This window comes from Coregonus lavaretus (assembly GCF_964263955.1).
Source record: "Coregonus lavaretus genome assembly, chromosome: 21".
NCBI classification, from domain to species: Eukaryota; Metazoa; Chordata; class Actinopteri; order Salmoniformes; family Salmonidae; genus Coregonus; species Coregonus lavaretus.
In genome coordinates this window covers 44,181,721-44,209,590 of record NC_140008.1, presented here as the reverse complement: position 1 = coordinate 44,209,590, position 27,870 = coordinate 44,181,721, and the positions used below count along the sequence as shown (strand labels likewise).

Here is a 27,870-nt window from a genome sequence, read left to right as displayed (position 1 = left end):
GGAGGGGGGGGGGGGGGGGGGGGGAGGATTCAGGAGGGAGGAAAATGTGGCAAAGAGCTTCCTAGGGTTAGAGGCAGATGCTTGGAATTTAGAGTGGTAGAAAGTGGCCTTAGCAGCAGAAACAGATGAAGAAAATGTAGAGAGGAGGGAGTGAAAAGATGCCAGGTCGGCAGGGAGTTTAGTTTTCTTCCATTTCCGCTCCGCTGCCCGGAGCTCTGTTCTGTGAGCTCGCAATGAGTCATCAAGCCACGGAGCTGGAGGGGAGGACCGAGCCGGCCGGGAGGATAGGGGACACAGAGAGTCAAAGGATGCAGAAAGGGAGGAGAGGAGGGTTGAGGAGGCAGAATCAGGAGATTGGAGGGAGAAGGATTGAGCAGAGGGAAGAGATGATAGGATGGAAGAGGAGAGAGTAGTGGGAGAGAGAGAGCGAAGGTTGCGGCGGCGCATTACCATCTGTGTAGGGGCAGAGTGAGTAGTGTTGGAGGAGAGCGAGAGAGAAAAGGAAACAAAGTAGTGGTCGGAGACATGGAGGGGAGTTGCAGTGAGATTAGTAGAAGAGCAGCATCTAGTAAAGATGAGGTCAAGCGTATTGCCTGCCTTGTGAGTAGGGGGGGACGGTGAGAGGGTGAGGTCAAAAGAGGAGAGGAGTGGAAAGAAGGAGGCAGAGAGAAATGAGTCAAATGTGGACATAGGGAGGTTGAAATCCCCCAAAACTGTGAGGGGTGAGCCATCCTCAGGAAAGGAACTTATCAAGGCGTCAAGCTCATTGATGAACTCTCCAAGGGAACCTGGAGGGCGATAGATGACAAGGATATTAAGCTTAAATGGGCTAGTGACTGTGACAACATGGAATTCAAATGAGGAGATAGACAGGTGGGTTAGGGGAAAAATTGAGAATGTCCACTTGGGAGAGATGAGGATTCCTGTGCCACCACCTCTCTGACCAGATGCTCTCGGGGTATGCGAGAACACATGGTCAGACGAGGAGAGAGCAGTAGGAGTAGCAGTGTTTTCAGTGGTAATCCATGTTTCCGTCAGCGCCAGGAAGTCGAGGGACTGGAGGTTAGCATAGGCGGGGATGAAGTCAGCTTTGTTGGCAGCAGAACGGCAGTTCCAGAGGCTGCCTGAGACCTGGAACTCCAGGTGTGGGGTGCGTGCAGGGACCACCAGGTTAGAGAGGCAGCAGCCACGCGGTGTGAGGCGTTTGTGTAGCCTGTGCAGAGAGGAGAGAACAGGGATAGGCAGAGGCATAGTTGACAGGCTGTAGCAAATGGCTACAATAATGCAGAGGAGATCGGAATGAAATGAACTAAACATCAGGGAGAGGAGAGAGCAGGGCCTCCCTCACCAAAACTTCCACCTCAGAAACTATAATTGTTTCACTGAACCACCCGAACAAAAACTCTCCCAACTTCCACCTTTAGAAATCAGAATTGTTGTGAACCACAGCGGTCCAATGTTTACAGGAATAGACTCAACCCACTTTATTCAGCTAGCTAACTATGATACCATAGCTAACTAGCATGCTAGCATCCAATAACACACAGTTTAGCACCAACACTTGGTCATAACAAACCACCACATTAGCTGTCAGGGGAATTAAGCCATACCAAACGCCTTCTAACTTTCTATGATTTATTTCATTATACAGTTGAAGTCAGAAGTTTAAATACACCTTAGCCAAATACATTTAAACTCTGTTTTTCACAATTTCTGACATTTAATACTAGATAAAATGCCCTGTCTTAGGTCAGTTAGGATCACCACTTTATTTCAAGAATGTGAAATGTCAGAATAATGGTAGAGAGAATGATTTATTTAAGCTTTTATTTATTTCATCACATTCCCAGTTGGTCAGAAGTTTACATACATTCAATTAGTATTTGGTAGCATTACCTTTAAATTGTTTAACTAGGGTCAAACGTTTCGGGTAGCCTTCCACACGCTTCCCACAATAAATTGGATGAATTTTGGCCCATTCCTCCTGACAGAGCTGGTGTAACTGAGTCAGGTTTGTAGGCCTCCTTGCTTGCACACGCTTTTTCAGTTCTGCCCACACATTTTCTATAGGATTGAGGTCAGGGCTTTGTGATGGCCACTCCAATACCTTGACTTTGTTGTCCTTAAGCCATTTTGCAACAACTTTGGAAGTATGCTTGGGGTCATTGTCCATTTGGAAGACCCATTTGCGACCAAGCTTTAACTTCCTGACTGATGTCTTGAGATGTTGTTTCCATGTATCCACATAATTTTCCTTCCTCATGGTGTAATCTATTTTGTGAAGTGCACCAGTCCCTCCTGCAGCAAAGCACCCCCACAGCATCATGCTGCCACCCCCGTGCTTCTCGGTTGGGATGGTGTTCTTCGGCTTGCAAGAGACCCCCTTTTTCCTCCAAACATAACGATTGTCATTATGGCCAAACTGTACTATTTTTGTTTCATCAGACCAGAGGACATTTCTCCAAAAAGTACGATATTTGTCCCCATGTGCAGTTGTAAACTGTAGTCTGGCTTTTTTATGGCGGTTTTGGAACAGTGGCTTCTTCCTTGCTGAGCTGCCTTTCAGGTTATGTCGATATAGGACTCGTTTTACTGTGGATATACATATTTTAGTTTCCTCCAGCATCTTCACAAGGTCCTATGCTGTTGTTCTGGGATTTATTTGCACTTTTCGCACCCAAGTACATTCATCTCTAGGAGATGAAGGATGAACCAGACTTGTGGAGGTCTACACATTTTTTTCTGAGGTCATGGCTGATTTCTTTAGATTTTCCCATAATGTCAAGCAAAGAGGCACTGAGTTCGAAGGTCGGCCTTGAAATACATCCACAGGTACACCTCCAGATGACTCAAATTATGTCAATTAGCCTATCAGAAGCTTCTAAAGCCATGTCATCATTTTCTGGAATTTTCCAAGCTGTTTAAAGGCACAGTCAACTTAGTGTATGTAAACTTTTGACCCACTGGAATTGTGATACAGTGAATTATAAGTGAAATAATATGTCTGTAAACAATTGTTGGAAAAATTACTTGTGTCATGCACAAAGTGGATGTCCTAACCGGTTTGCCAAAACTATAGTTTGTTAACAAGACATTTGTGGAGTGGTTGAAAAACAAGTTTTAATGACTCCAACGTAAGTGTATGTAAACTTCCGACTTCAACTGTATGTACATGACCGTTGGACCATAACACAGAAGTGTTGACCCCATGAAAGAGCATATCTTCTGCATACATGAATAATACACCTTCTGAGGGTGATGCTTCCATCCAAGCTGCGCACATGGACTGCCAACACACTTATCTAACACACTTGTCTATTTATTGTACCAGCTGGCTGTAGCAGATGTCACGATCGCTGACAGATGCGGACCAAGGCGCAGCGTGATAGGCGTACATACTTTATTAGGTGTACACAACAAGAACCAAAACAACAAAACGATACGTGAAGTCCTAGGTCATAACACAAACCTTACGGAACAATATCCCACAAATGACTAGTGAAAACAGGCTGCCTAAGTATGGTCCCCAATCAGAGACGAGCTACAGCTGTCTCTGATTGGGAACCACCCTGGCCAACATAGATATAAACAATCTAGAATGAAACCACTTTTTTGGTTACTACATGATTCCATATGTGTTATTTCATAGTTTTGATGTCTTCACTATTATTCTACAATGTAGAAAATAGTAAAAATAAAGAAAAACCCTTGAATGACCAGGTGTTCTAAAACTTTGGGCCGGTAGTGTATGTGAATATATAAACCAACCAGTCTCTGAAAACGGTTGTTTTTTATTCACGTCAGATGGAAGAGGGGAAGAGAGAAATGTTGTCTGAGCAGTCAGCACTTGAGGAAGAGGGGGGACTGCAATTATCTGCTTCAGTGCCTTAGCCTTTTTGTAGACAGAGAGAGAGAGAATTGAAGCAGCGCTTCTGAAAAATCATTTAAATATTGAATTAGGTCTGCTTTGCTTTTAAAGTGCATCATACACTTCAGCTGGTTTTGGATAACTATGTGCCATAACCTTGCCTGGCAGATGTCCAAGCCATGGATGTTCTGGTTAAAGGGGCTCCCTCTCCTATGTGTGTCCCACTTCCTTATTTTCCATGAATGGACTGGTCAGGAAGTGACTTGGCATACTGTATGTGAGGGCCCCTGCCAACACCTTGCCTCATCTCATGAATGATCTGATATGATCTCCTAGCTCTGCCTTATTCAGTCCAGTCAGATCAGTGTAGGGATATGGGATGAAGGATTAAGCATGTAGGAGAATATTTACACATGTTGTTGTGCTGAACTTGACAGATGGAAGGAACATGGTGAAACTACATCTAGTACTTTTACCATCTGTGGTCAATGAGAAAGGAAAGAAGATGAGGAGTCTAAAATGGATTAAATTGTTTTTTCCCTCATCAATCTACTCACAATACCCTATAATAACAAAGCAAAAACTGGTTTTTAGAATTTGTAGCTAATTTATTACAAATAAAAAAGGGAAATTATGTCTAATCAAGGCTGTGTGTGGTTATTATGCAGCTTACATGCAGCCACAGCGGAGGGAGTGTCAGACTCTTAGTGCGCCAGCCACAGCGGAGGGAGTGTCAGACTCTTAGTGCGCCAGCCAGAGTGGAGGGAGTGTCAGACTCTTAGTGCGCCAGCCACAGCGGAGGGAGTGTCAGACTCTTAGTGCGCCAGCCACAGCGGAGGGAGTGTCAGACTCTTAGTGCGCCAGCCACAGTGGAGGGAGTGTCAGACTCTTAGTGGGCCAGCCACAGCGGAGGGAGTGTCAGACTCTTAGTGCGCCAGCCACAGTGGAGGGAGTGTCAGACTCTTAGTGCGCCAGCCACAGCGGAGGGAGTGTCAGACTCTTAGTGCGCCAGCCACAGCGGAGGGAGTGTCAGACACTTAGTGCGCCAGCCACAGCAGAGGGAGTGTCAGACTCTTAGTGCGCCAGCCACAGTGGAGGGAGTGTCAGACTCTTAGTGCGCCAGCCACAGCGGAGGGAGTGTCAGACACTTAGTGCGCCAGCCACAGCGGAGGGAGTGTCAGACTCTTAGTGCGCCAGCCACGGCGGAGGGAGTGTCAGACTCTTAGTGCGCCAGCCACGGTGGAGGGAGTGTCAGACTCTTAGTGCGCCAGCCACAGCGGAGGGAGTGTCAGACTCTTAGTGCGCCAGCCACAGTGTAGGGAGTGTCAGACTCTTAGTGCGCCAGCCACAGCGGAGGGAGTGTCAGACTCTTAGTGCGCCAGCCACAGCGGAGGGAGTGTCAGACTCTTAGTGCGCCAGCCACAGCGGAGGGAGTGTCAGACTCTTAGTGCGCCAGCCACAGTGGAGGGAGTGTCAGACTCTTAGTGTGCCAGCCACAGCGGAGGGAGTGTCAGACTCTTAGTGCGCCAGCCACAGTGGAGGGAGTGTCAGACTCTTAGTGCGCCAGCCACAGTGGAGGGAGTGTCAGACTCTTAGTGCGCCAGCCACAGCGGAGGGAGTGTCAGACTCTTAGTGCGCCAGCCACAGCGGAGGGAGTGTCAGACACTTAGTGCGCCAGCCACAGCAGAGGGAGTGTCAGACTCTTAGTGCGCCAGCCACAGTGGAGGGAGTGTCAGACTCTTAGTGCGCCAGCCACAGTGGAGGGAGTGTCAGACTCTTAGTGCGCCAGCCACAGCAGAGGGAGTGTCAGACTCTTAGTACGCCAGCCACAGCCCCGTAGCCTAGAGCTGAAGAAAGCAGTTTTCACCAAGAGATTGGAATGGTTTGAAAAAAATCTAAAAAATCAAAATGGCCTGGAGATAAAAAAACGGCAAGCTTGTTGTTCACAGAAATGTATCTCTTGCCACAAAAAAACAAAACACTGTTGAGAAACCATTATCGGCGTTGTTAACCACAAATGTACCACTGCGATGAGCTATATTTATCACTAATGAGATAAATAATGCTGCTATTTGTCCCGAGCCTAGCCCTAGGTGCCACGTCAAGCCAGAGCGATGAGGATGTAGAGGTGTAACAACATAACAACATGAGCCCTTTAATGATGGGAGCACAAGGGCCAACTAACACACACTGACCAACTCGTGTCTGCCAGCCTGTCTGCCTGTCTGCCTGCTCGCTTTCCTGTCTGCCTGCCTGTCTGTCCATCTGTCTGTCTACCTGTATGCCTCCTTCGCACCCTGTCTTTTTGACTGCCTGCCAGACACAAACAGTGAAATGCTTGGCCTTTAGAGCGCTAAAAACAATAAACTTTTTTCCGTTACAGAATTGCTGAATAAAACTTTCTGTGCAATTACAGACATATGATTAATTTAAACCCTAATTAAAGATTAATGCCTCATTGTGAAACAGCTAATGGGAGGTAGCACCATTACAGTGGACTCTCAGTGTAAAGCAATGGTTTAACTCACCCTCTACAGGAGGCCATCTATCATCATCATGGGGTGAGCTCTCAGTCATTATGAGCACACAAGGGACACAGTTCCTAAGGGAAATGGGCTTAAGTAGTGGTGGACTATAGGCCCTTAAAATCAGCCCAAAGGGATTTAGATTTTAAAGGAGGATGTTGTTGAGGGAATTTAACATTCCTGAAATTCAAATTTAAATGTAGCGAATATCAAATTGCAACGTTGTATATAAATATTTGAATATTCAAAGGGCCTTTGCACCCTTTATCTTCCACATTCAAAGAAACACAATGGGTGGGAACTGATATGAACGAGAGCACGAACCGGAATCCAATTTGCCATTTGGTACACAGTCCTACAGTCCCAACCCACTGGGCACACCACGTAATTTCAATGTGGAGAATTGATTAATACTTGGTTGATACGTTGATCAAGGAGATTACAACCTATTTTCACACACTCAAAAAGACAGCCAAAAGTGTGTTGAATTCCAAATGTGTTACCACTATGCTTTCAACCATCTAAAAGCACAACCAAATTCTAATGGAAAATCACTGTCTGAATTGTGTTTATTTATACAACAACTTAATGTGTTATCACTGTGCTTCATCTAATCACACAACCAAAAGTCCTGGATTGCAGTTGAGATTAAATTAAAGTAAATACTTATAGCTCTTAGGCTTCAATAAAAACATTTTTTTTTAAAGACCAACGAGGGTAGCAAAAGACTTGCTCTACAAGTGATCAATGCCGTTGCAGATTATCATAGCATTTGTGAAGATTTCCACACACCTGCGACCTTTGCATACTATTTTCAACATGCACACTTATGATTATATGATAATATATTTATTGTTACAGTAACTTTCAAATGTGGCCATGATGTTACTCATTTTAAGGTTGAATAAATACTGTTAAATTACTTTGTAAGATAGCCTTAACTTATTTTAAGAATGTAAATTGTCAGAATAATAGTAGAGAGAATGATTTATTTCAGCTTTTATTTCTTTCATCACATTCCCAGTGGGTCAGAAGTTTACATACACTCAATTAGTATTTGGTAGCTTTGCCTTTAAATTGTTTAACTTGGGTCAAACGTTTCGGGTAGCCTTCCACAAGCTTCCCACAATAATTTGGGTGAATTTTGGCCCATTCCACCTGACAGAGCTGGTGTAAGTGAGTCAGGTTTGTAGGCCTCCTTAATCGCACATGCTTTTTCAGTTCTCCCCACAAACGTTCTATAGGATTGAGGTCAGGGCTTTGTGATGGCCGCTCCAATACCTTGACTTTGTTGTCCTTAAGCCATTTTGCCACAACTTTGGAAGTATGCTTGGGGTCATTGTCCATTTGGAAGACCCATTTGCGACCGTTTTAACATCCTGACTGATGTCTTGAGATGTCGCTTCAACATATCCACATAATTTTCCTTCCTCATGATGCCATCTATTTTGTGAAGTGCACCAGTCCCTCCTGCAGCAAAGCACCCCCACAGCATGATGTGGCCACAACCACACAACGTGCTTCACAGTTGGGATGGTGTTCTTTGGCTTGCAAGAGATCCCCAAACAGTTTTATTTTTGTTTCATCAGACCAGAGGACATTTCTCAAAAAGTACGATCTTTGTCCCCAGGTGCAGCTGCAAGCTGTAGTCTGGCTTTTATATGGCGGTTTTGGAGCAGTGGCTTCTTCCTTGCTGAGTGGCCTTTCAGGTTATGTCGATATAGGACTCGTTTTAATGTGGATATAGATACTTTTTTACCTGTTTCCTCCAGCATCTTCACAAGGTCCTTTCCTGTTGTTCTGGGATTGATTTGCACTTTTCGCACCAAAGTACGTTCATCTCTAGGAGACAGAATACGTCTCCTTCCTGAGCGGTATGACGGCTGCCTGGTCCCATGGTGTTTATACTTGCGTACTATTGTTTGTACAGATGAACGTGGTACCTTCAGACGTGGAGGTCTACAATTTTTTTCTGAGGTCTTGGCTGATTTCTTTAGATTTTCCCATGATGTCAAGCAAAGAGGCACTGAGTTTGAAGGTAGGCCTTGAAATACATCCACAGGTACACCTCCAATTGACTCAAATGATGTCAATTAGCCTATCAGAAGCTTCTAAACCATGACATCATTTTCTGGAATTTTCCAAGCTGTTTAAAAGCACAGTCAACTTAGTGTATGTAAACTTCTGACCCACTGGAATTGTGATACAGTGAACTATAAGTGAAATAATCTGTCTGTAAACAATTGTTGGAAAAATTACTTGTGTCATGCACAAAGTAAATGTCCTAACCGACTTGCCAAAACTATAGTTTGTTAACAAGAAATGTGTGGAGTGGTTGAAAAACGAGTTTTAATGACTCCATCCTCAGTGTATGTAAACATCCGATATCAACTGTATCTACTGCTTAGATAGTTCCATCAGAGCCACTGGCTTAAACCTATTCTTTAACTTTTATTTTTGGTTGAGATGGAGAAGTGAATCCAACATATAATTTGTTAACTTGTAGAAAAGTTCAAAGGCTATTTACTGTATTGTATAAAAGTGATATTTAATATTGTTTGGTTGTCATGCAACCAAATATCAACCTTTGAAGGAGATGTATATTCTGCTTGGCTTGTTCCATCTGTGCCACTGAATCTGGCTTTAATTCCAATTTGTCTACAAATTAATAATTTATATGTTGCATTCACATCTCCATTTCATCAAAACAACTAAGTTAAAGAATGGGACTACTACAAATCAAACTTTAAATGCACTTTAAATACAGTTTGATTTGATTTCGTCCTATTCTTTAACTTAGATTTTTGGTTGAGTTGGAGACATAAATCCAACATACAGTGCATTCGGAAAGTATTCAGACCCCCTTCAGTTTTTCCACATTTTGTTACGTTATAGCCTTATACTAAAATTGATTCAATGAATGTTTTTCCTCATCAATCTACACACAATACCCCATAATGACAGAGCAAAAACAAGTTTGTAGAAATTTAGCAAATATAACAGAAATACCTAATTTACATAAGTATTCAGACCCTTTGCTATGATACTCGAAATTGAGGTCAGGTGCATCCTGTTTCCATTGATCATCCCTGAGATGATTCTACAACTTGATTGAAGTACACCAGTGGTAAATTCAATTGATCGGACATGATTTGGAAAGGCACACACCTGTCTATATAAGTCCCATAGTTGACAGTGCATGTCAGAGCAACAACCTAGTCATGAGGTTGAAGGAATTGTCCGTAGAGCTCCGAGACAGGGTTGTTTCGAGGCACAGATCTAATGAAGGGTCCCCAAGAACACAGTGGCCTCCATCATTCTTAAATGGAAGAATTTTGGAACCAACAAGACTCTTCCTAGAGCTGGCCTCCCGGCCAAACTGAGCAATCGGGGGAGAAGGGCCTTGGTCAGGGAGGTAACCCGATGGTCACTCTGACAGAGCTCTAGAGTTCCTCTGTAGAGATGGGAGAACCTTCCAGAGGACAACCATCTCTGCAGCACTCCACCAATCAGGCCTTTATGGTAGAGTGGCCAGATGGAAGCCACTCCTCAGTAAAATGTACATGACAGCCCGCATGGAGTTTGCCAAAAGGCACCTAAAGGACTCTCAGACCATGAGATACAAGAGTCTCTATCAGCGGCAGGGACTGGGAGACAACTCAGGATTGAGGAAAGATGAACGGAGCAAAATACAGAGAGATCCTTGATGAAAACCTGCTCCAGAGCGCTCAGGTCCTCAGACTGGGGCGAAGGTTAATCTCCCAACAGGACAATGACCCTAAGCACACAGCCAAGACAAAGCAGGAGTGGCTTCGGGAAAAGTCTCTGAATGTCCTTGAGTGGCCCAGCCAGAGCCCGGACTTGAACTCGATCGAACATCTCGGGAGAGACCTGAAAATAGCTGTGCAGCTCCCCATCTAACCTGACAGAGCTTGAGAGGATATGTAGAGAAGAATGGGAGAAACTCCCCAAATACAGGTGTGCCAAGCTTGTAGTGTCCAAAATAAGAAGACTCTAGGCTGTAATCGCTGCCAAAGGTGCTTCAACAAAGTACTGAGTAAATGGTCTGAGTACTTATGTAAATATGATATTTCAGTTTTTTATTTTTAAAACATTTGCAAAAATGTCTAAAAACCTGTTTTTTGCTTTGTCATTATGGGGTATTGTATGTTGATTGATGAGGGGAAAAATGATTTAATCAATGTTAGAATAAGGCTGTAACGTAACAAAGTATGGAAAAAGTCAAGGGGTCTGAATACTTTCCGAATGAACTGTATTTATTATTAACTTGTAAATTCCATTTGAAATAAACCAAAGCTTGAAACCCTAGGCCTATATCTATTGTCAAATTTTTGTTTAATCCTGGGCTGAATTTAAACAATTCCACTGGGCACAGACGTCAATTCAACCTCTATTCCACATTGTTTCAACGCAATTTCATTGAAACGATGTGGAAACAACATTGATTCAACCAGTGTGCGCCCAGTGTGACAGTGGTTGATTACTTCCAAAATGCTATATAGGCCTAAATAGCATCATTGATGATATACAATTGAAAAAGTATGGTTACATTTAATTTGTTCTGTTAAACCTACCCTTTGGAATGCCTTTGATAGCAACAATGAATCTATTAAGTGGAGATTTCTCAAATCCAATGTATTTTGACAAATTGACAAATTATGTTGAAACAACATTGATTTAACCATTTGGTGCCCAGTGGGAAGGTACTGATGACCTTTTCATGCCCCAGAGTTTCAGCCACTTTAGGGAGAGAGACTGGATTAATGTATTGCTATGCACAAGGCTGAGCAGCAGAATTAGCTGACAGTAAACCCCACCCTGAGAGAGCGAGGTGCCTTACATCTGCAAATCCTGCAAACACACACACACACACATGCACACACACACACGCACACACACAATTACTTCCTTCCATCCTGAACTGCCTTCACCTTCAGGGCTGAGCTATAGCATGCAGGCGGGCAGTAGTCATGCATGTCATTATTCTGTGTCAAACCATGCCTCCCCCGGGGGAGAAACACGGCCTGCATGGAGAAGGAAAGAGAGAAAGAGGGAACTCCCCTGGGGGCATACATCTGCAGAAGAAGACATGCATTTTTAAAGCAGCGTAGCAGCAACAGCGCTGGCTGAGCCAAGTGGTATCCTGCTCTTATCGTGTTGAATAGGGAGTGGAGGGATTATCAGGCTAGAGAGAGAAACATCAGAGGGTTTTAAGAGAAGGACCCCCTTGAACCTTTCGATTAGGCTGCAGTGTATGGGGCATACATACAGAGGTCCCTGAAGATAGCCGAGCATGGCCCCTGGGTGTGGAGGCTGATCAAGAGAACAGCACATCCATACACATATAATGGTAGTGGACATACAGTACAGTAGTTCTGAATTCCTTGGTTGTTTCATGGTCCATGCAATGAGACAGCTCTATAGAATGTTTCATTGCTGTATGTGTATGTGACTTACTGTGTTTGAACCAGTTTAATCTGCAATACAGTTTCATCTGCAATACCCCCTGAGGCAAAGGTATCAGCTCTGAGAGCTAAAACAAGTCTTCAGGCCTCAGGCAAGGTTACTCATCACATGCGTGGTTCACCGCACCACCTCAATGACATGTTGAACACTGAGAAAGGTGCGGATTCTGAGGTGATGTGATTTAGAGAAGCAAGTATTCATTCTAGCATTTCAAATGGAGTATCCAATATGGCTGCCGAGCTACTCACCATGGCACATTGCTTTGGACTAGCCACTCTAATGGTACCATAGTCCTGTGTTATTCCCTGGGGACGCTTTGGGGGACAAAGCCATATATTGTCACCACAGAGGCCACAAAGGCAACTACCTAAGGATTTAAATAAAGTGTCTGTTGATCAGAATATGACACAAATTTTATGATGCATCGCAGTGAATTGACTGTACAATACGTGTCCAGGGAGATATACTCCAGAAATTTATAAAGTTTGGACTGCGAGGCGATGAGCAATTTGCCTGCCTGCTGTCTATTGATGACATCAATTGTTGCCTGGGGTCAATCCGTATTGTTACATCAAACCGACCTCCGAACAATGGGCCTCATTAATCGAGAGCAGAGACAAGTTAAACATCCCTGTTTTAACTCAGCAAGGTTTTGCCCTCTCAGTGCTCTTAGTCAATATGTATTTGATCAAGTGCGAGATGCCCCCGCCACCCGATTAATCTTTGCCACCTTTTCCAGTCTCCAACTGCCGCCCACTAGCATCATGGCATCCCTATGTGGTCCAGCGACTGACAGCAACATAAGTCACAGGCTGCATTAAAAACACATTAGGCCAGCGGAAGGAATTAAGGTGGCGCATATATGACGGAGAGGAGTTACTGTGAAAATGAAGCAAACCCCATATATTAAGTTTATATAACATGTACCCATGCGCTGCCACTCAAAAGAAAAACAAAAGTAAGAAATACATACAGATAAATTATCATATTGATCAAACTAGATTTTGTAATAACAAAATTGGAATGTAAAGAAACATTTTCAAAAATATTTGATACACTGCTGATTTTGCAGGTTTTCCTACTTATAAAGCATGTAGAGGTCTGTAATTTTTATCATAGGTACACTTCAACTGTGAGAGACGGGATCTTAAACAAAAATCCAGAAAATCACATTGTATGATTTATAAGTCATTCATTTGCATTTTATTGCATGACATAAGTATTTGATCACCTACCAACCAGTAAGAATTCCGGCTCTCACAGACCTGTTGGTTTTTCTTTAAGAAGCCCTCCTGTTCTCCACTTATTACCTGTATTAACTACACCTGTTTGAACTCGTTACCTGTATAAAATACACCTGTTCACACACTCAATCAAACAGACTCCAACCTCTCCACAATGGCCAAGACCAGAGAGCTGTGTAAGGACATCAGGGATAAAAGTGTACACCTGCACAAGTCTGGGATGGGCTACAGGACAATAGGCAAGCAGCTTGGTGAGAAGGCAACAATTGTTGGCGCAATTATTAGAAAATGGAAGAAGTTCAAGATGACGGTCAATCAACCTCGGTCTGGGGCTCCATGCAAGATCTCACCTCGTGGGGCATCAATGATCATGAGGAAGATGAGGGATCAGCCCAGAACTACACGGCAGGACCTGGTCAATGACCTGAAGAGAGCTGGGACCACAGTCTCAAAGAAAACCATTAGTAACACACTACGCCGTCATGGATTAAAATCCTGCAGCGCACGCAAGGTCCCCCTGCTCAAGCCAGCGCATGTCCAGAACCGTCTGAAGTTTGCCAATGATCATCTGGATGATCCAGAGGAGCTGGATGGGGGCCATGTATCGCGAGATCTTGGCCAACAACCTCCTTCCCTCAGTAAGAGCTTTGAACATGCAGCCAGGGCAACTAAGGAGTGGCTCCGTAAGAAGCATCTCACGGTTCTGGAGTGGCCTAGCCAGTCTCCAGACCTGAACCCAATAGAAAATCTTTGGAGGGAGCTGAAAGTCCGTATTGCCCAGCGACAGCCCCAAAACCTGAAAGATCTGGAGAAGGTCTGTATGGAGGAGTGGGCCAAAATCCCTGCTGCAGTGTGTGCAAACCTGGTCAAGACCTACAGGAAACGTATGAACTCTGTATCTGCAAACAAAGGTTTCTGTACCAAATATTAAGTTCTGCTTTTCTGATGTATCAAATACTTATGTCATGCAATAAAATGCAAATTAATTACTTAAAGATCATACAAAGTGATTTTCTGGATTTTTCTTTTAGATTCTGTCTCTCACAGTTGAAGTGTACCTATGATAAAAATTACAGACCTCTACATGCTTTGTATGTAGGAAAACCTGCAAAATCGACAGTGTATCAAATACTTGTTCTCCCCACTGTGTGTGTCTCTAATATGGCCATACATTTTGCAGGTGGTTAGGAAGTGCAGCTCAGTTTCACGTGCTGTCGTGACGTGACTTACATTAATGTGATGACTGTTATTTATCGAATCAACTAACTATGTTTAATTGTCACTCGATTAAATTAATCATGTAACAGTTAACACATTAGGAATTTGGGGCACCACAGAATATGTTGTTTAACGAGTTTTCCTCTCCCGAATTAAACTCTTCGAAGATATATGTTATATATCGATAACAGTCGCTTATTAAATAATTACCTCTTATCAGTCTCATTCTGAACGTTGCATAATCCTTGAACTTGCAAGAACCCTAACCTTATTGATGAATCAGCAATATACAAATTGGCTTAATTATTTATTTACTAACTAATTCAATAATAAAACAGAATACAAACACACACACACATGGTATAGGTTATTGATTACTAATTGAATACAATGAAAACAGGTCCCTAGTGGACTGGACTAACAATAGCATGACTGCTTGGTTAGACGAAGGAGGGGTCAGAGAGTGAAAGGGAGAGACAGCAATTCAAACTATCATTATTACATTTGGAAACTACGCTCAAAGTAATCATAATACTTAGCACCCTAAACACCGCTCATTCGCATAAGAAATGCAATGTATAATTTTACGTGTAGCTGTCCTTGATCGTCGACTCTCTGTTGAACCACTTTCTCAAAAAGGGTTTGAGTGTCCTGGTTCCACTTCGGTGAGACTCGGCTTGTCTTCGAATGGAGTGTTCATTAGATAGATACTTCAGATGTACCAACGGTTGTATGAGATGGGATTGTCCTTCCTAACTCGTGTCTTTAGTGAAAGTTATCGACTCTTAACATGTAGAGTTGTGGTCAAAAGTTTTGAGAATGACAAGTATTGGTCTTCACAAAGTTAGCCGCTTCAGTGTTATGAGATATTTTTGTCAGATGTTACTATGGTATACTGAAGTATAATTACAAGCATTCCATAAGTGTCAAAGGCTTTTATTGACAATTACATTAAGTTTATGCAAAGAGTCAATATTTGCAGTGTTGACTCTTCTTTTTCAAGACCTCTCCAATCCCCCTGGCATGCTGTCAATTAACTTCTGGGCCACATCCTGACTGATGGCAGCCCATTCTGGCATAATCAATGTTTGGAGTTTGTCAGAATTTGTCGGTTTTTGTTTGTCCACCCGCCTCTTGAGGATCGACCACAAGTTTTCAATGGGATTAAGGTCTGGGGAGTTTCCTGGCCATGGACCCAAAATGTTGATGTTTTGTTCCCCGAGCCACTTAGTTATCACTTTTGCCTTATGGCAAGGTGCTCCATCATGCTGGAAAAGGCATTGGTCGTCACCAAACTGTTCTTGTATGGTTGGGAGAAGTTGCTCTTGGAGGATGTGTTGGTACCATTCTTTATTCATGGCTGTGTTCTTAGGCAAAATTGTGAGTGAGCCCACTCCCTTGGCTGAGAAGCAACCCCACACATGAATGGTCTCAGGATGCTTTACTGTTGGCATGACACAGGACTGATGGTAGTGCTCACCTTGTCTTCTCCGGACAAGGTGTTTTCCGGATGCCCCAAACAATCGGAAAGGGGATTCATCAGTGAAAATGACTTTACCCCAGTCCTCAGCAGTCCAATCCCTGTACCTTTTGCAGAATATCAGTCTGTCCCTGATGTTTGTGGCTTCTTTGCTGCCCTTCTTGACACCAGGCCATCCTCCAAAAGTCTTCACCTCCCTGTGCGTGCAGATGCACTCACACCTGCCTGCTACCATTCCTGAGCAAGCTCTGCACTGGTTGTTTATGTACATGGATTTTATAATGTCGCATGTTTTTCCCCCACACCACTTTCCATCAATTTGTAAAGCAGACCCTCATTCCAAACTGAGTCAAAAGCTTTTTTTGAAATAAACAAAGCATGAGAAGATTTTGCCTTTGTTTTTGTTTGTTTGTTTGTCAATTAGGGTGTGCAGGATGAATATGTGGTCTGTCGTACGGTAATTACGTCTCTCTCTTTCTCTCTCTCTCTCTCTCTCTCTCTCTCTCTCTCTCTCTCTCTCTCTCTCTCTCTCTCTCTCTCTCTCTCTCTCTCTCTCTCTCTCTCTCTCACACACACACACACACACACACACACACACACACACACACACACACACACACACACACACACACACACACAGGTCAATAACTCCACCACCCAAGTCTCTTATAGCTGGTACTTCTGTAACAGCTGGTACCTCCGCCCTCCACTACACACAAAGTTTACACAGACTCACCAATGCCGAGGACTTGACAGATCCAGTTGAGCTCCCAGTGTGTCTGGTGTTGCTCCTTGTGAAGGGCATGTGGTCGTCAATCACATCTGCTTCTCATCTGTATCTGACAATGCTTGTTCGCTGAGTCAGTGGCTAGATGGTCGACTGAAGACTACAGAAAGTTGGGTGCAAGGGCTGTGGTTTACCTGCCTAGGATGCAAGAGGTGGCAGAGAGAGGCTCACACTGGCTGTCCTCTTATAAAAGGAATGTCAACCTGCCAGGCAATACAAATAATATAAAGTACATACAGTGGGGAAAAAAAGTACTTAGTCAGCCACCAATTGTGCAAGTTCTCCCACTGAAAAAGATGAGAGAGGCCTGTAATTTTCATCATAGGTACACGTCAACAATTTTTTTTTCAGAAAATCACATTGTAGGATTTTTAATGAATTTATTTGCAAATTATGGTGGAAAATAAGTATTTGGTCACCTACAAACAAGCAAGATTTCTGGCTCTCACAGACCTGTAACTTCTTCTTAAAGAGGCTCCTCTGTCAAAGGACACCAGAAACAAAATTGTAGACCTGCACCAGGCTGGGAAGACTGAATCTGCAATAGGTAAGCAGCTTGGTTTGAAGAAATCAACTGTGGGAGCAATTATTAGGAAATGGAAGACATACAAGACCACTGATAATCTCCCTCGATCTGGGGCTCCACGCAAGATCTCACCCCGTGTGGTCAAAATGATCACAAGAACGGTGAGCAAAAATCCCAGAACCACACGGGGGGACCTAGTGAATGACCTGCAGAGAGCTGGGACCAAAGTAACAAAGCCTACCATCAGTAACACACTACGCCGCCAGGGACTCAAATCCTGCAGTGCCAGACGTGTCCCCCTGCTTAAGCCAGTACATGTCCAGGCCCGTCTGAAGTTTGCTAGAGTGCATTTGGATGATCCAGAAGAGGATTTGGAGAATGTCATATGGTCAGATGAAACCAAAATATAACTTTTTAGTAAAAACTCAACTCGTCGTGTTTGGAGGACAAAGAATGCTGAGTTGCATCCAAAGAACACCATACCTACTGTGAAGCATGGGGGTGGAAACATCATGCTTTGGGGCTGTTTTTCTGCAAAGGGACCAGGACGACTGATCCGTGTAAAGGAAAGAATGAATGGGGCCATGTATCGTGAGATTTTGAGTGAAAACCTCCTTCCATCAGCAAGGGCATTGAAGATGAAACGTGGATGGGTCTTTCAGCATGACAATGATCCCAAACACACCGCCCGGGCAATGAAGGAGTGGCTTCGTAAGAAGCATTTCAAGGTCCTGGAGTGGCCTAGCCAGTCTCCAGATCTCAACCCCATAGAAAATCTTTGGAGGGAGTTGAAAGTCTGTGTTGCCCAGCGACAGCCCCAAAACATCACTGCTCTAGAGGAGATCTGCATGGAGGAATGGGCCAAAATACCAGCAACAGTGTGTGAAAACCTTGTGAAGACTTACAGAAAACGTTTGACCTGTGTCGTTGCCAACAAAGGGTATATAACAAAGTATTGAGAAACTTTTGTTATTGACCAAATACATATTTTCCACCATAATTTGCAAATAAATTCATTAAAAATCCTACAATGTGATTTTCTGGAGAAAAAAAATCTCATTTTGTCCGTCATAGTTATCGTTTACATATGCTGAAAATTACAGGCGTCTCTCATCTTTTTAAGTGGGAGAACTTGCACAATTGGTGGCTGACTAAATAATTTTTTCCCCCACTGTACCCAATACACATACGTGTTCCCACTTCTGAAATCAATGAGTCCAGCTCAAAACAAACAGAAAGGAGTGTGACAGGACAGACTTCACATTTAAGTATTATGTGTGGATGCACTTATTGGGATCAGAGAGTGTTCTGATCAGCATATTCTGATTTAAGTAAGAAATGTAGACATAATACATAGATAGCCTAATCATACCTGTAGACGGCTGTTTGTCTTCATGAATGTCTTCTTGCAGGAAGGATTGTACACTCGCAGTCAGTGAGATGTTTGATCCCTCCGACTCTCCCCACTGTATCCCCCTATTATTATTATTATTATTATTATTATTATTATTATTATTATTATTATCCCCCTGCTCATTCATGGGCTGAGACTACACAGATAAACACACATACACATATACACACACATACACATTCACACACACACACACACACACACACACACACACACACACACACACACACACACACACACACACACACACACACACACACACACACACATACACACACACACACACACACACACGCACACATACACATTCTCCAGGTTTGCAACATTGTATCATTACTGCCTGGCCAGGACCTCAGTCCCTGTGTCTGTCAATCAACACACCAGGAGACTTGACAGTTTTGATGATGTTCTCATCAGGGCGCCATCCCATTTTTGACAGTCACAAAGACCTAGGTTCATGTACTAGTCAGGCACTAATATCTCATTAAGGTACAAAAATAAACTGATGCCTGTATAATTCTCTACAACCATCTTACTGAATGTATGAAGTAGCTCTATATGTCCCTAACCAGCCAAGCATAAATCATATTATAATAAGATAGAAAAATAAGCTAAAACAATGAAACATCTATACAGGTCCAGTAACCCATTACTAACCGTAACAATGATGATAGACAATCTGCTTGACTATTTTTGTCTAGTTTACATTACATGATTAATGGTAACACACTCCCGCTTTAGACCAGTACAGCAGGACTACAACTTCTACTAGTGTATCATCTGATTCAACCTTCAATGAGTGTACAATAATATCTCTATTCAGTCGTTTTGGATCTTATTTGGAGCTCACCTGCTCTAAGCCTGAGAGAATCAAAGCTTGCTGCTTCTTGTATGGGACTGTGTAGAATCCGCTGAAAAGCTGCAACTTGTGCTCCTCCGTCAACTTTCCACAATCCCTTCTGCACGTATTTGCACACACTCTTCCCTAATGCAGGAAACAGTGTAACGTTATCGATAGCCATGAATCATCAGGTGGATAGATAGATGTAAATTATAAGTTTCTCCTGACTAATCCAGCAACCACTTTCTTAATATATAGCCTATTAGCTGATATGTTTCGCTCTAGTTACACAAGCGAGCCAACACAGAACAACATAATGTCGGTAGCTAGCTACGTTAGCTAGCTAGCACACTGGGTTCGTTGATATACGGTACTTCCACGCACCTCTGTTGGACAAGTTTTCCCAGTTTTTTCTCGATGTCTTTCATTGCCTGTTCTTCCATTTCTTTAGTTTGGTTATTATTTTCCTTCCGACATTTTGCCGGTTTTCATTGGCAGCAGAAAACGAAAGTGTTTGTCCGTCCATTCTTAGTTGTGTACATAAATGTTTTTTCCACATGAGCCTATTTTTACATCTAAAATACTGGCTCATTAGTGCATGAAAGCCTCGAGAAACCAATTCATTTAATAGATAGGATATCTAGTAATGTTGTTTGATGTTTTCAAAAATGGCACATATACTGTATTTTGTCACAAGGGCTCAGTTGTGGTCAGTAGTTTTGTGGTTGTGGTCAGTAGTTGTAGTCAGGAGTTGTGTTCAGTAGTTGTGGTCAGGAGTTATGGTCTGTAGTTGTGTTATTGTACTCAGTAGTTGTGGACAATAGTTGTGTGGTTGTGGTCAGTAGTTGTGGTAAGTAGTTGTGAGGTTGTGGTCAGTAGTTGTGGTCAGTAGTTGTGTGGTTGTGGTCAGTAGTTGTGGTCAGTAGTTGTGTGGTCAGTAGTTGTGTGGTTGTGATCAGTAATTGTAAATGTGTTCATGCAGTTACTAAAACAGCTATATCGTTAGAATGGTATAATATACATTATTTTGGTTCCGCAAACAGATTTTAATAGCATAGAAGTAGACGAAGATGGTATACCCTCTAACTTTTCGTCTAACTTGTTGGGGAAGTGGTCAAACTGTCAGTTGTTTATAAACAGCTTGAGAATGTTGTTGATGTGGTTACTTAAACAGCTGTAACGTTTGATCAGTACCAGATAATTATGTTATTATTTCAGATTTGAATAGAAGAGAAGTAGAGGAAGATGTCATGCGCTCTAACTTTTTGTCTAAGTTGTTCGCAAAGTGGTCAAAGTAGCTTATTTGTGTGCAAAAATAAATTGGTTACAGTGAATGTTTGAAGTGATGATGTCACAATGGAGAGCTTTAAAATAATGAGGAAATCTCATGAAAGTGAATGAAGATGAACAAAAAGGACAAAAACATGTATAACTTTAAAAAGCATAGAAGATATCAAAACGTTGTATACAAGATTTTCAATCTGGACCGGTCTACCCGATTAAAATTTTGAAGGAAGTTTCTAGCTCAAACGGTGTAAGAGTAGAGTGCCTAATAATAATAACTAGATGGTACCTTTACAAGTACAGTTGTGGGGCTTGTGAAAGCTCTTTAAACATATTTGTGTTGTAGTGGAGGATGTTTTAAAAGTGACATTTTTTTCAAATGCCCATCCCTAGTCACTAATGGTCAGTAGTTTTGGTCAGAAGTTGTGTAGTTATGGTCAGTAGTTTGTATCGTTAGTAGTTGTGGTCAGTGGTTGTGTGGTTGAGGTCAGTAGTTGTGGTCACTAGTTGTGTGGTTGTGGTCAGTAGGTTACTCAGTAGTTGTTGTCAGTAGTTGTGTTGCTAGTAGTTGTGGTCAGTAGTTATCATCAGTAGTTGTGTGGTTGTGGTTGTGGTCAGTAGTTGTGTGTTTGTGATCAGTAATTGTGGTCAGTTGTGGTGGTCAGTAGTTGTGTTGTTGTGGTCAGTAGTTGTGTGGTTCAGTAGTTGTGTGGTCAATATTTGTGTGGTTGTGGTCAGTAGTTGTGTGAATGTGTACTTGTGTGGTTGTGGTTAATAGTTGTGGTCAGGAGTTGTGGTCAGTAGTTTTGATCAGTAGTTGTGGTCAGTAGTTATGTGGTTGTGGTCAGTAGTTGTGTGGTTGTGTGGTTGTGTGATGGTGGTCTTTAGTTGTGGTTTGTAGTTGTCTTGTTGTGGTTATTAGTTGAGTGGTCAGTAGTTGTGTGGTCAATATTAATTGTGATCAGTGGTTGTGGTCAGTAGTTGTGGTCATCAGTTGTGGTCAGTAGTTGTGTGATGGTGGTCTTTAGTTGTGGTTTGTAGTTGTCTTGTTGTGGTTATTAGTTGAGTGGTCAGTAGTTGTGTTGTTGTGGTCAGTAGTTGTGGTCAGTAGTTATGTGGTTGTGGTCAGTTGTTGTATGGTTGTGGTCTGTAATTTTAGTCACTCTTCACCCTCGTCATAAGTTGTCCCTCTGCTGCCACATGCTCCTCTGCGTCTCTGAGTATCCATAGCAACGGCTCTGTTTGGGCTGCTTAATGATGAGACAGAGAGCTGTTAGCTGACGTTAGCTAGCTACTTTTTGTCAGTCAGACAAACAGCTGTAACTTCTTATTAGTAGAATATATTTCTGTTTGGATTTTTGATTTGAAAAGTAGTGAAGTAGACAAAGATTTCATACGCTCTAAGTATTTGTCTGACTTGTTGGGGGAGTGGTCAAAACGGCAGTTGTTTATAAACAATTTGAGAATGTTGTTGATGATGTTACTTATTAGTTGTGTGGTTGCGGTCAGTAGTGTTGCAGTTCAGTAGTTGTGTGGTCGATATTTGTGTGGTTGTGGTCAGTAGTTGTGTGGTTGTGGTCAGTAGTTGTGAGGTTGTGGTCAGTGATTGTGGTAAGTAGTTGTGGTCAGTAGTTGTGTGGTCAGATGTTGAGTGGTTGTGGTAATTAATTGCTGTCAGTGGTTGTGGTAAGTAGATGTGATCATTAGTTGTGGTCAGTAGTTTTGTGGTTCTGGTCTTTAGTTGTGGTTTGTAGTTGTCTTGTTGTGGTCATTAGTTGTGTGGTCAGTAGTTGTGCAGTTGTAATATTCTAACGTTCTGTCTAACTTCTTGGGGAAGTGGTAAAAATGTATGTTGTTTATAAAAAGTTACAGAAAATGTTATTGTGATTACTAAAACAGCTGTAACTTTTTATCAGAATAAGATATTTTTGTTCTCTGAAAATATTTAATATGTCTAACTTTTTGTCTTAGTTGTTAACAAACTCATCAAAGTAGACAACTTGTGCAAAATGCGCAATGTTTATCGGCAGAATGGGACCCAGCTTCTTCTGCACAAAAAGTACATAGAAAAGATTGCTCATGAAGGAAGTTGTGTTGCCTGCTTTCACACCAGTTTCAAGTCCTGTGACCCACACATTGAATTTACAGGAATGATTTTCGAGTGATTTTGTTTAATTTTTTAGTAGATTGATTTCCCCTTCTAGCTTAGTTTACGCTGTTTCCAGGTCATGGAGTTGCACATCTGTCACATTGGCCGTTGTCTCCTAATGTCTACTTTAGTTGAGTAGGTATCCACTTTAGCAGTGAGCAGTGCAAGAGATAATTTACTGGTTTTAATTGGAAGTTGAGGGCAGAGGTAATTTCCTCACAAACAATCTCTTAGATAGTAGCGGCCAACTCTTTCTGTTGTCTAGTGTTGAGAGCCGCCATGTTCCCACCGGTGAATTCTGGACAGACAGGTTATAATAATAATAATATGCCATTTAGCAGATGCTTTTACCCATAGCGACTTACAGTCATGCGTGCCCACATTTTTTTTTTTTGTGTATGGGTGGTCCCGGGGATCTAACCCACTACCTTGGCATTACAAGCGCCGTGCTCTACCAGCTGAGCTACAGAGGACCACAATAGTGCTAGCTGCGGAACGTCCCACACCTTAATATTGTGTTAAATGTTGACAATTATTTGAAAACAAGTCCATTAATTCATAGTTATTTCGCAAAACAAAGCCACGAGAAAGTCCACACGTTTCAATGCATGCTACAAAAATGCACTGAATGCGCTCTCTCTCTCATTCTCTCTCTCTAACATGCAAACAATATTTTTTACTCTTTCTCTCTGAAAATGCTGTCTATTTTCATTCATATCCTACACACAACAAACTACTTGTGTTTTACATCATGAGGTCTTGAAACAATAAGAATCAGACAGAGAATAAAATAATCTGCTGTTTAACAAAGTGAGTAAACTGAACTATCTTCTCCCTTTCTCTTCACAGTCGGCCGACTCAGAGCAGGTCACAGATCCCGTGTCCATTAGACACTATTGACTGGTCCCTCAGTGAGTGGTATAAGCTGTGATTACAAATGGCATGTTGGTTGCACTCTAAAATGCCAGACACAATTCCGCCGCTTGCTATTTATCCTTAAACAGAGACGTAATGAGGATATGATAAACAAACAAAACAAACAGACCATGTAATTGACACTAGTTATCCAACTTTATACAACGGGTCGGTCTAATCCTTAATGCTGATTGGTTAAAACTGCATTCCAGCCCGTGTCTATTTCACAAGTTATCACCGGCTAAATCTATGACGTCAAAATGCCTATTTACTCTGTTCCATCTGACTGCGCAATCCACTGTCTCATCAGCCCAACCAAGCAATTTATAAAGTTGATCTCCGCTATCAGAAGCATCTAGACATTATCTCACATTTCTTTTAGACTAACATTTAGTTTATCAACAGCAGAGATTTGTATAGACCTTGCTGTCTGTCTCTCCGACATTTGCAACATTGTTTCAATAGTCAAATTCGATCTCCAGCTGTCCTATAGCAATGAAGGAGTCGGGACGAGACCGACAGGCAGGCAGCGTTTCTCAGCCAGTCGAAATCATGAATCAGCTGGCATAATTTTTATGGATATATACAAAGAAATGTAAATTTAAAAAAGGTCAAACGAAACGAAGTGCAGCTAGTTTGCGGTCTTTCCAGCTTCAGTTTGAAGTGATTGTGTTAGCTGTGTGGTTGGCTAGCTCCTCTGAACAACAGGGTCCTGAAGAGAGACCACATTTTCTAGGACAGGCGAAATCGCGCCTCATTAGCTCATTGTTATGGTTGTGTCCAAATCAATATCACTAGAAAACAGCTTAAACAAATGCAAATGCAGCTACGGTTGTTATTCTGGCTGCACTGTTTGAATTTACTATAAATTAGCTGTAGTTGGCTAGCTAGCAAGCAAGGGATAAGAACGTTGCCAGCCAGAATGGCAATGTAACATTTAGAATGAACGACTGGGTCGCATCCATAGATACAGAACAAAACGACTGAATGACTGGGTCGCGTCTCTGGCAACCGAACCGATAGAACGAACGACCAGCCGGCTTGGGTAGCAACCGTAGATTTGTGTCAGGACTATATCTTGTGGAAGGATGAAATAGTATTAATAAATTCATCAAAACAAAGTTTTTAATGAAAATATGTCAATCATTATTTGAATATGTTGGTAACCCGTTGTATAAAAGTGATAATGCCCTCGAAGGCGATGTTTGGAGGATATATTGGCATGGTTTGCCAATATATCCTCCAAACACCGGCTTCTCAGGCATTATCACTTAAACAACCAGGGTAGGTATTATTCCTAATCTCAGCTTGTTACCTGTATAAAGGACACCTGTCCACAGAAGCAATCAATCAATCAGATTCCAAACTCTCCACCATGGCCAAGACCAATGAGCTCTCCAAGGATGTCAGGGACAAGATTGTAGACCTACACAAGGCTGGAATGGGCTACAAGACCATCGCCAAGCAGCTTGGTGAGAAGGTGACAACAGTTGGTGCGATTATTTGCAACTGGGAGAAACACAAAATAACTGTCAATCTCCCTCGGCCTGGGGCTCCATGCAAGATCTCACCTCGTGGAGCTGCAATGATAATGAGAACGGTGAGTAATGAGCCCAGAACTACACGGGAGGATCTTGTCAATGATCTCAAGGCAGCTGGGACCATAGTCACCAAGAAAACAATTGGTAACACACTACGCCGTGAAGGACAGAAATCCTGCAGCACCCGCAAGGTCCCCCTGCTCAAGAAAGCACATATACAGGGCCATCTGAAGTTTGCCAATGAACATCTGAATTATTCAGAGGAGAACTGGGTGAAAGTGTTGTGGTCAGATGAGACCAAAATCAAGCTCTTTGGCATCAACACGCCGTGCTTGGAGGAGGAGGAATTCTGCCTATGACCCCAAGAACACCATCCCCACCATCAAACATGGAGGTGAAAACATTATGCTTTGGGGGTGTTTTTCTGCTAAGGGGACAGGACAACTTCACCGTATCAAAGGGACGATGGATGGGGCCATGTACCGTCAAATCTTGGGTGAGAACCTCCTTCCTTCAGCCAGGGCATTGAAAATGGGTTGTGGATGGGTATTCCAGCATGACAATGACCCAAAACACACGGCCGAAGGCAACAAAGGAGTGGCTCAAGAAGAAGCACATTAAGGTCCTGGAGTGGCCTAGCCAGTCTCCAGACCTTAATCCCATAGAACATCTGTGGAGGGAGCTGAAGGTTCGAGTTGCCAAATGTCAGCCTCGAAACCTTAATGATTTGGAGAAGATCTGCAAAGAGGAGTGGAACAAATATATATACCTCCTATACCTCCTCAGGACCAGCACTACCCAGGACCCCACCAGCACCAGCGTGCCCCACAGGTGGGACCCAAACCCAGACCGGCCCACTCCCCTAACCCCACTAATGGCAAGCCTGTTGACTTCAGCTCACCTCCCCAGATGTACAATAAACCAGGGCGATGGGGGGGCGCAGGAGCCAAAGCCTTCCCAGGGTGAGCCTCCACCCCCAGTCCCAGCTCCAGCCCCAGAGACCGATCGGGCCTCAGTCCCTGATCGACAACCCTAGCCTGGCCAAAGTACAGCAGTTCATTGCCCGGGTGCTTTTGCTCCATGAGGATGTGGACAAGTTTGTGGGTAAAAAATCGGACAAGAGTTAGAGGTACCTAGAGGAACTGCTGACCAAGGAGCTGCTGGTGCTGGACTCAGTGGAGACTCAGGGACAGGAAGTGGTAAGGCAGGCCCGAAAGGAAGCTGTGCAGAGGATCCAGGCCATACTGGACCGGCTGGAGAAAAAGGCCTTCTGAACTGAACCGGTTCTGTATATGGACAGGTCTTACTGTTCTTTTTCTTGTGACATTTGAATCTTCCACAGTCAGGTTGTGGGCCTTATTTCAGATTTAAACTGGTCCCTTAGAATTCATTGGAGTACTAAGTCCTTGTTTGTTGACTACACCTCCCGGATCGGAAAGGTTTAGATAGGCTGATTGTCAACAAGGGCGTAGGGGTTGGTTTGGTTTGGAATCGGGCCAGTTTGGGCTACTTTATGCAGGTGTGATCACAACATAGTCCTCTGTAGCTCAGTTGGTAGAGCATGGTGCTTCCAACGCCAGGGTTGTGGGTTCGTTTCCCACGGGGGGCCAGTATGAAAATGTATGCACTCACTAACTGTAAGTTGCTCTGGATAAGAGCGTCTGCTAAATGACTAAAAAATGTTTAAAAAAATGAGATGTGTGCAAACCTGGTGGCCAACTACAAGAAACTGACTTCTGTGATTGCCAACAAGGGTTTTGCCACCAAGTACTAAGTCATGTTTTGCAGAGGGGTTAAATACTTATTTCCCTCATTAAAATGCAAATCAATTTATAAAAATTTTGACATGCGTTTTTCTGGATTTTTTTGTTGTTGTTATTCTGTCTCTCACTCTTCAAATAAACCTACCATTAAAATTATAGACTGATCATGTTTTTGTCAGTGGGCAAACTCAGCAGGGGATCAAATACTTTTTTCCCTCACTGTAAAACAAGTTTGTATGTTGGGTTCTTATGGGGTACAAGCTATATTCTTCAAGAATCAATGGGATCAATTGGTATTCATAATTCATTTATGGATGTAGCAACTAAATATTCTAGCTTTAACATATAAACACACAGACATGGATTTTTTTAATAAATATGGTGTCTCTCAAAAAGGCCTTTGCTTCTGCTTCTGCTGAGCTGCTTGCTGCCTGCAATGCCTGCCTGCCTGCCATCAGAGGAGTGGACCTGTGAACATTGAAAAGTTATTAATTCACAGCAGACCGTAAAGAATTGGCGAGGCAGCTGAGAAATGAAGTTTTTTTTTCTTGTTAATTCCAGAGATCAGTCTCAAACCTGCCCCACCTACCCCATGCCAATTGCTGGACTTTCACATAGAGGTTACTAGGTCACACCCAGTTCAAACAACATTTCAAAAATAATAATACATTATTTTAAAACCAGCAAATACTTACATAGGTTTTGATTAATATTAAAAGAACAATGACAATTATTTTTTGTACTATAATGGTATTAACAAACATAATATTATTACTAAAATAGTTTCTAAAAGTGTTGTAGGCTACCCTAGCCTAGAATTAGGGTTAT

At 42.7% G+C, this 27,870-nt stretch overlaps 1 pseudogene across 1 annotated transcript in view; it reads left to right on the top strand.

Moving 5' to 3' along the window:
• LOC311149167 overlaps positions 1-26,571 on the top strand; it is a 62,325-nt pseudogene extending 35,754 nt beyond the window's left edge. Inside the window, exon 3 of the transcript in view lies at positions 26,066-26,571. The product of the transcript in view is annotated as an uncharacterized misc_RNA (transcript). The remainder of the gene's footprint in view (positions 1-26,065) is intronic.
• Positions 26,572-27,870: the final 1,299 nt, after the last annotated feature.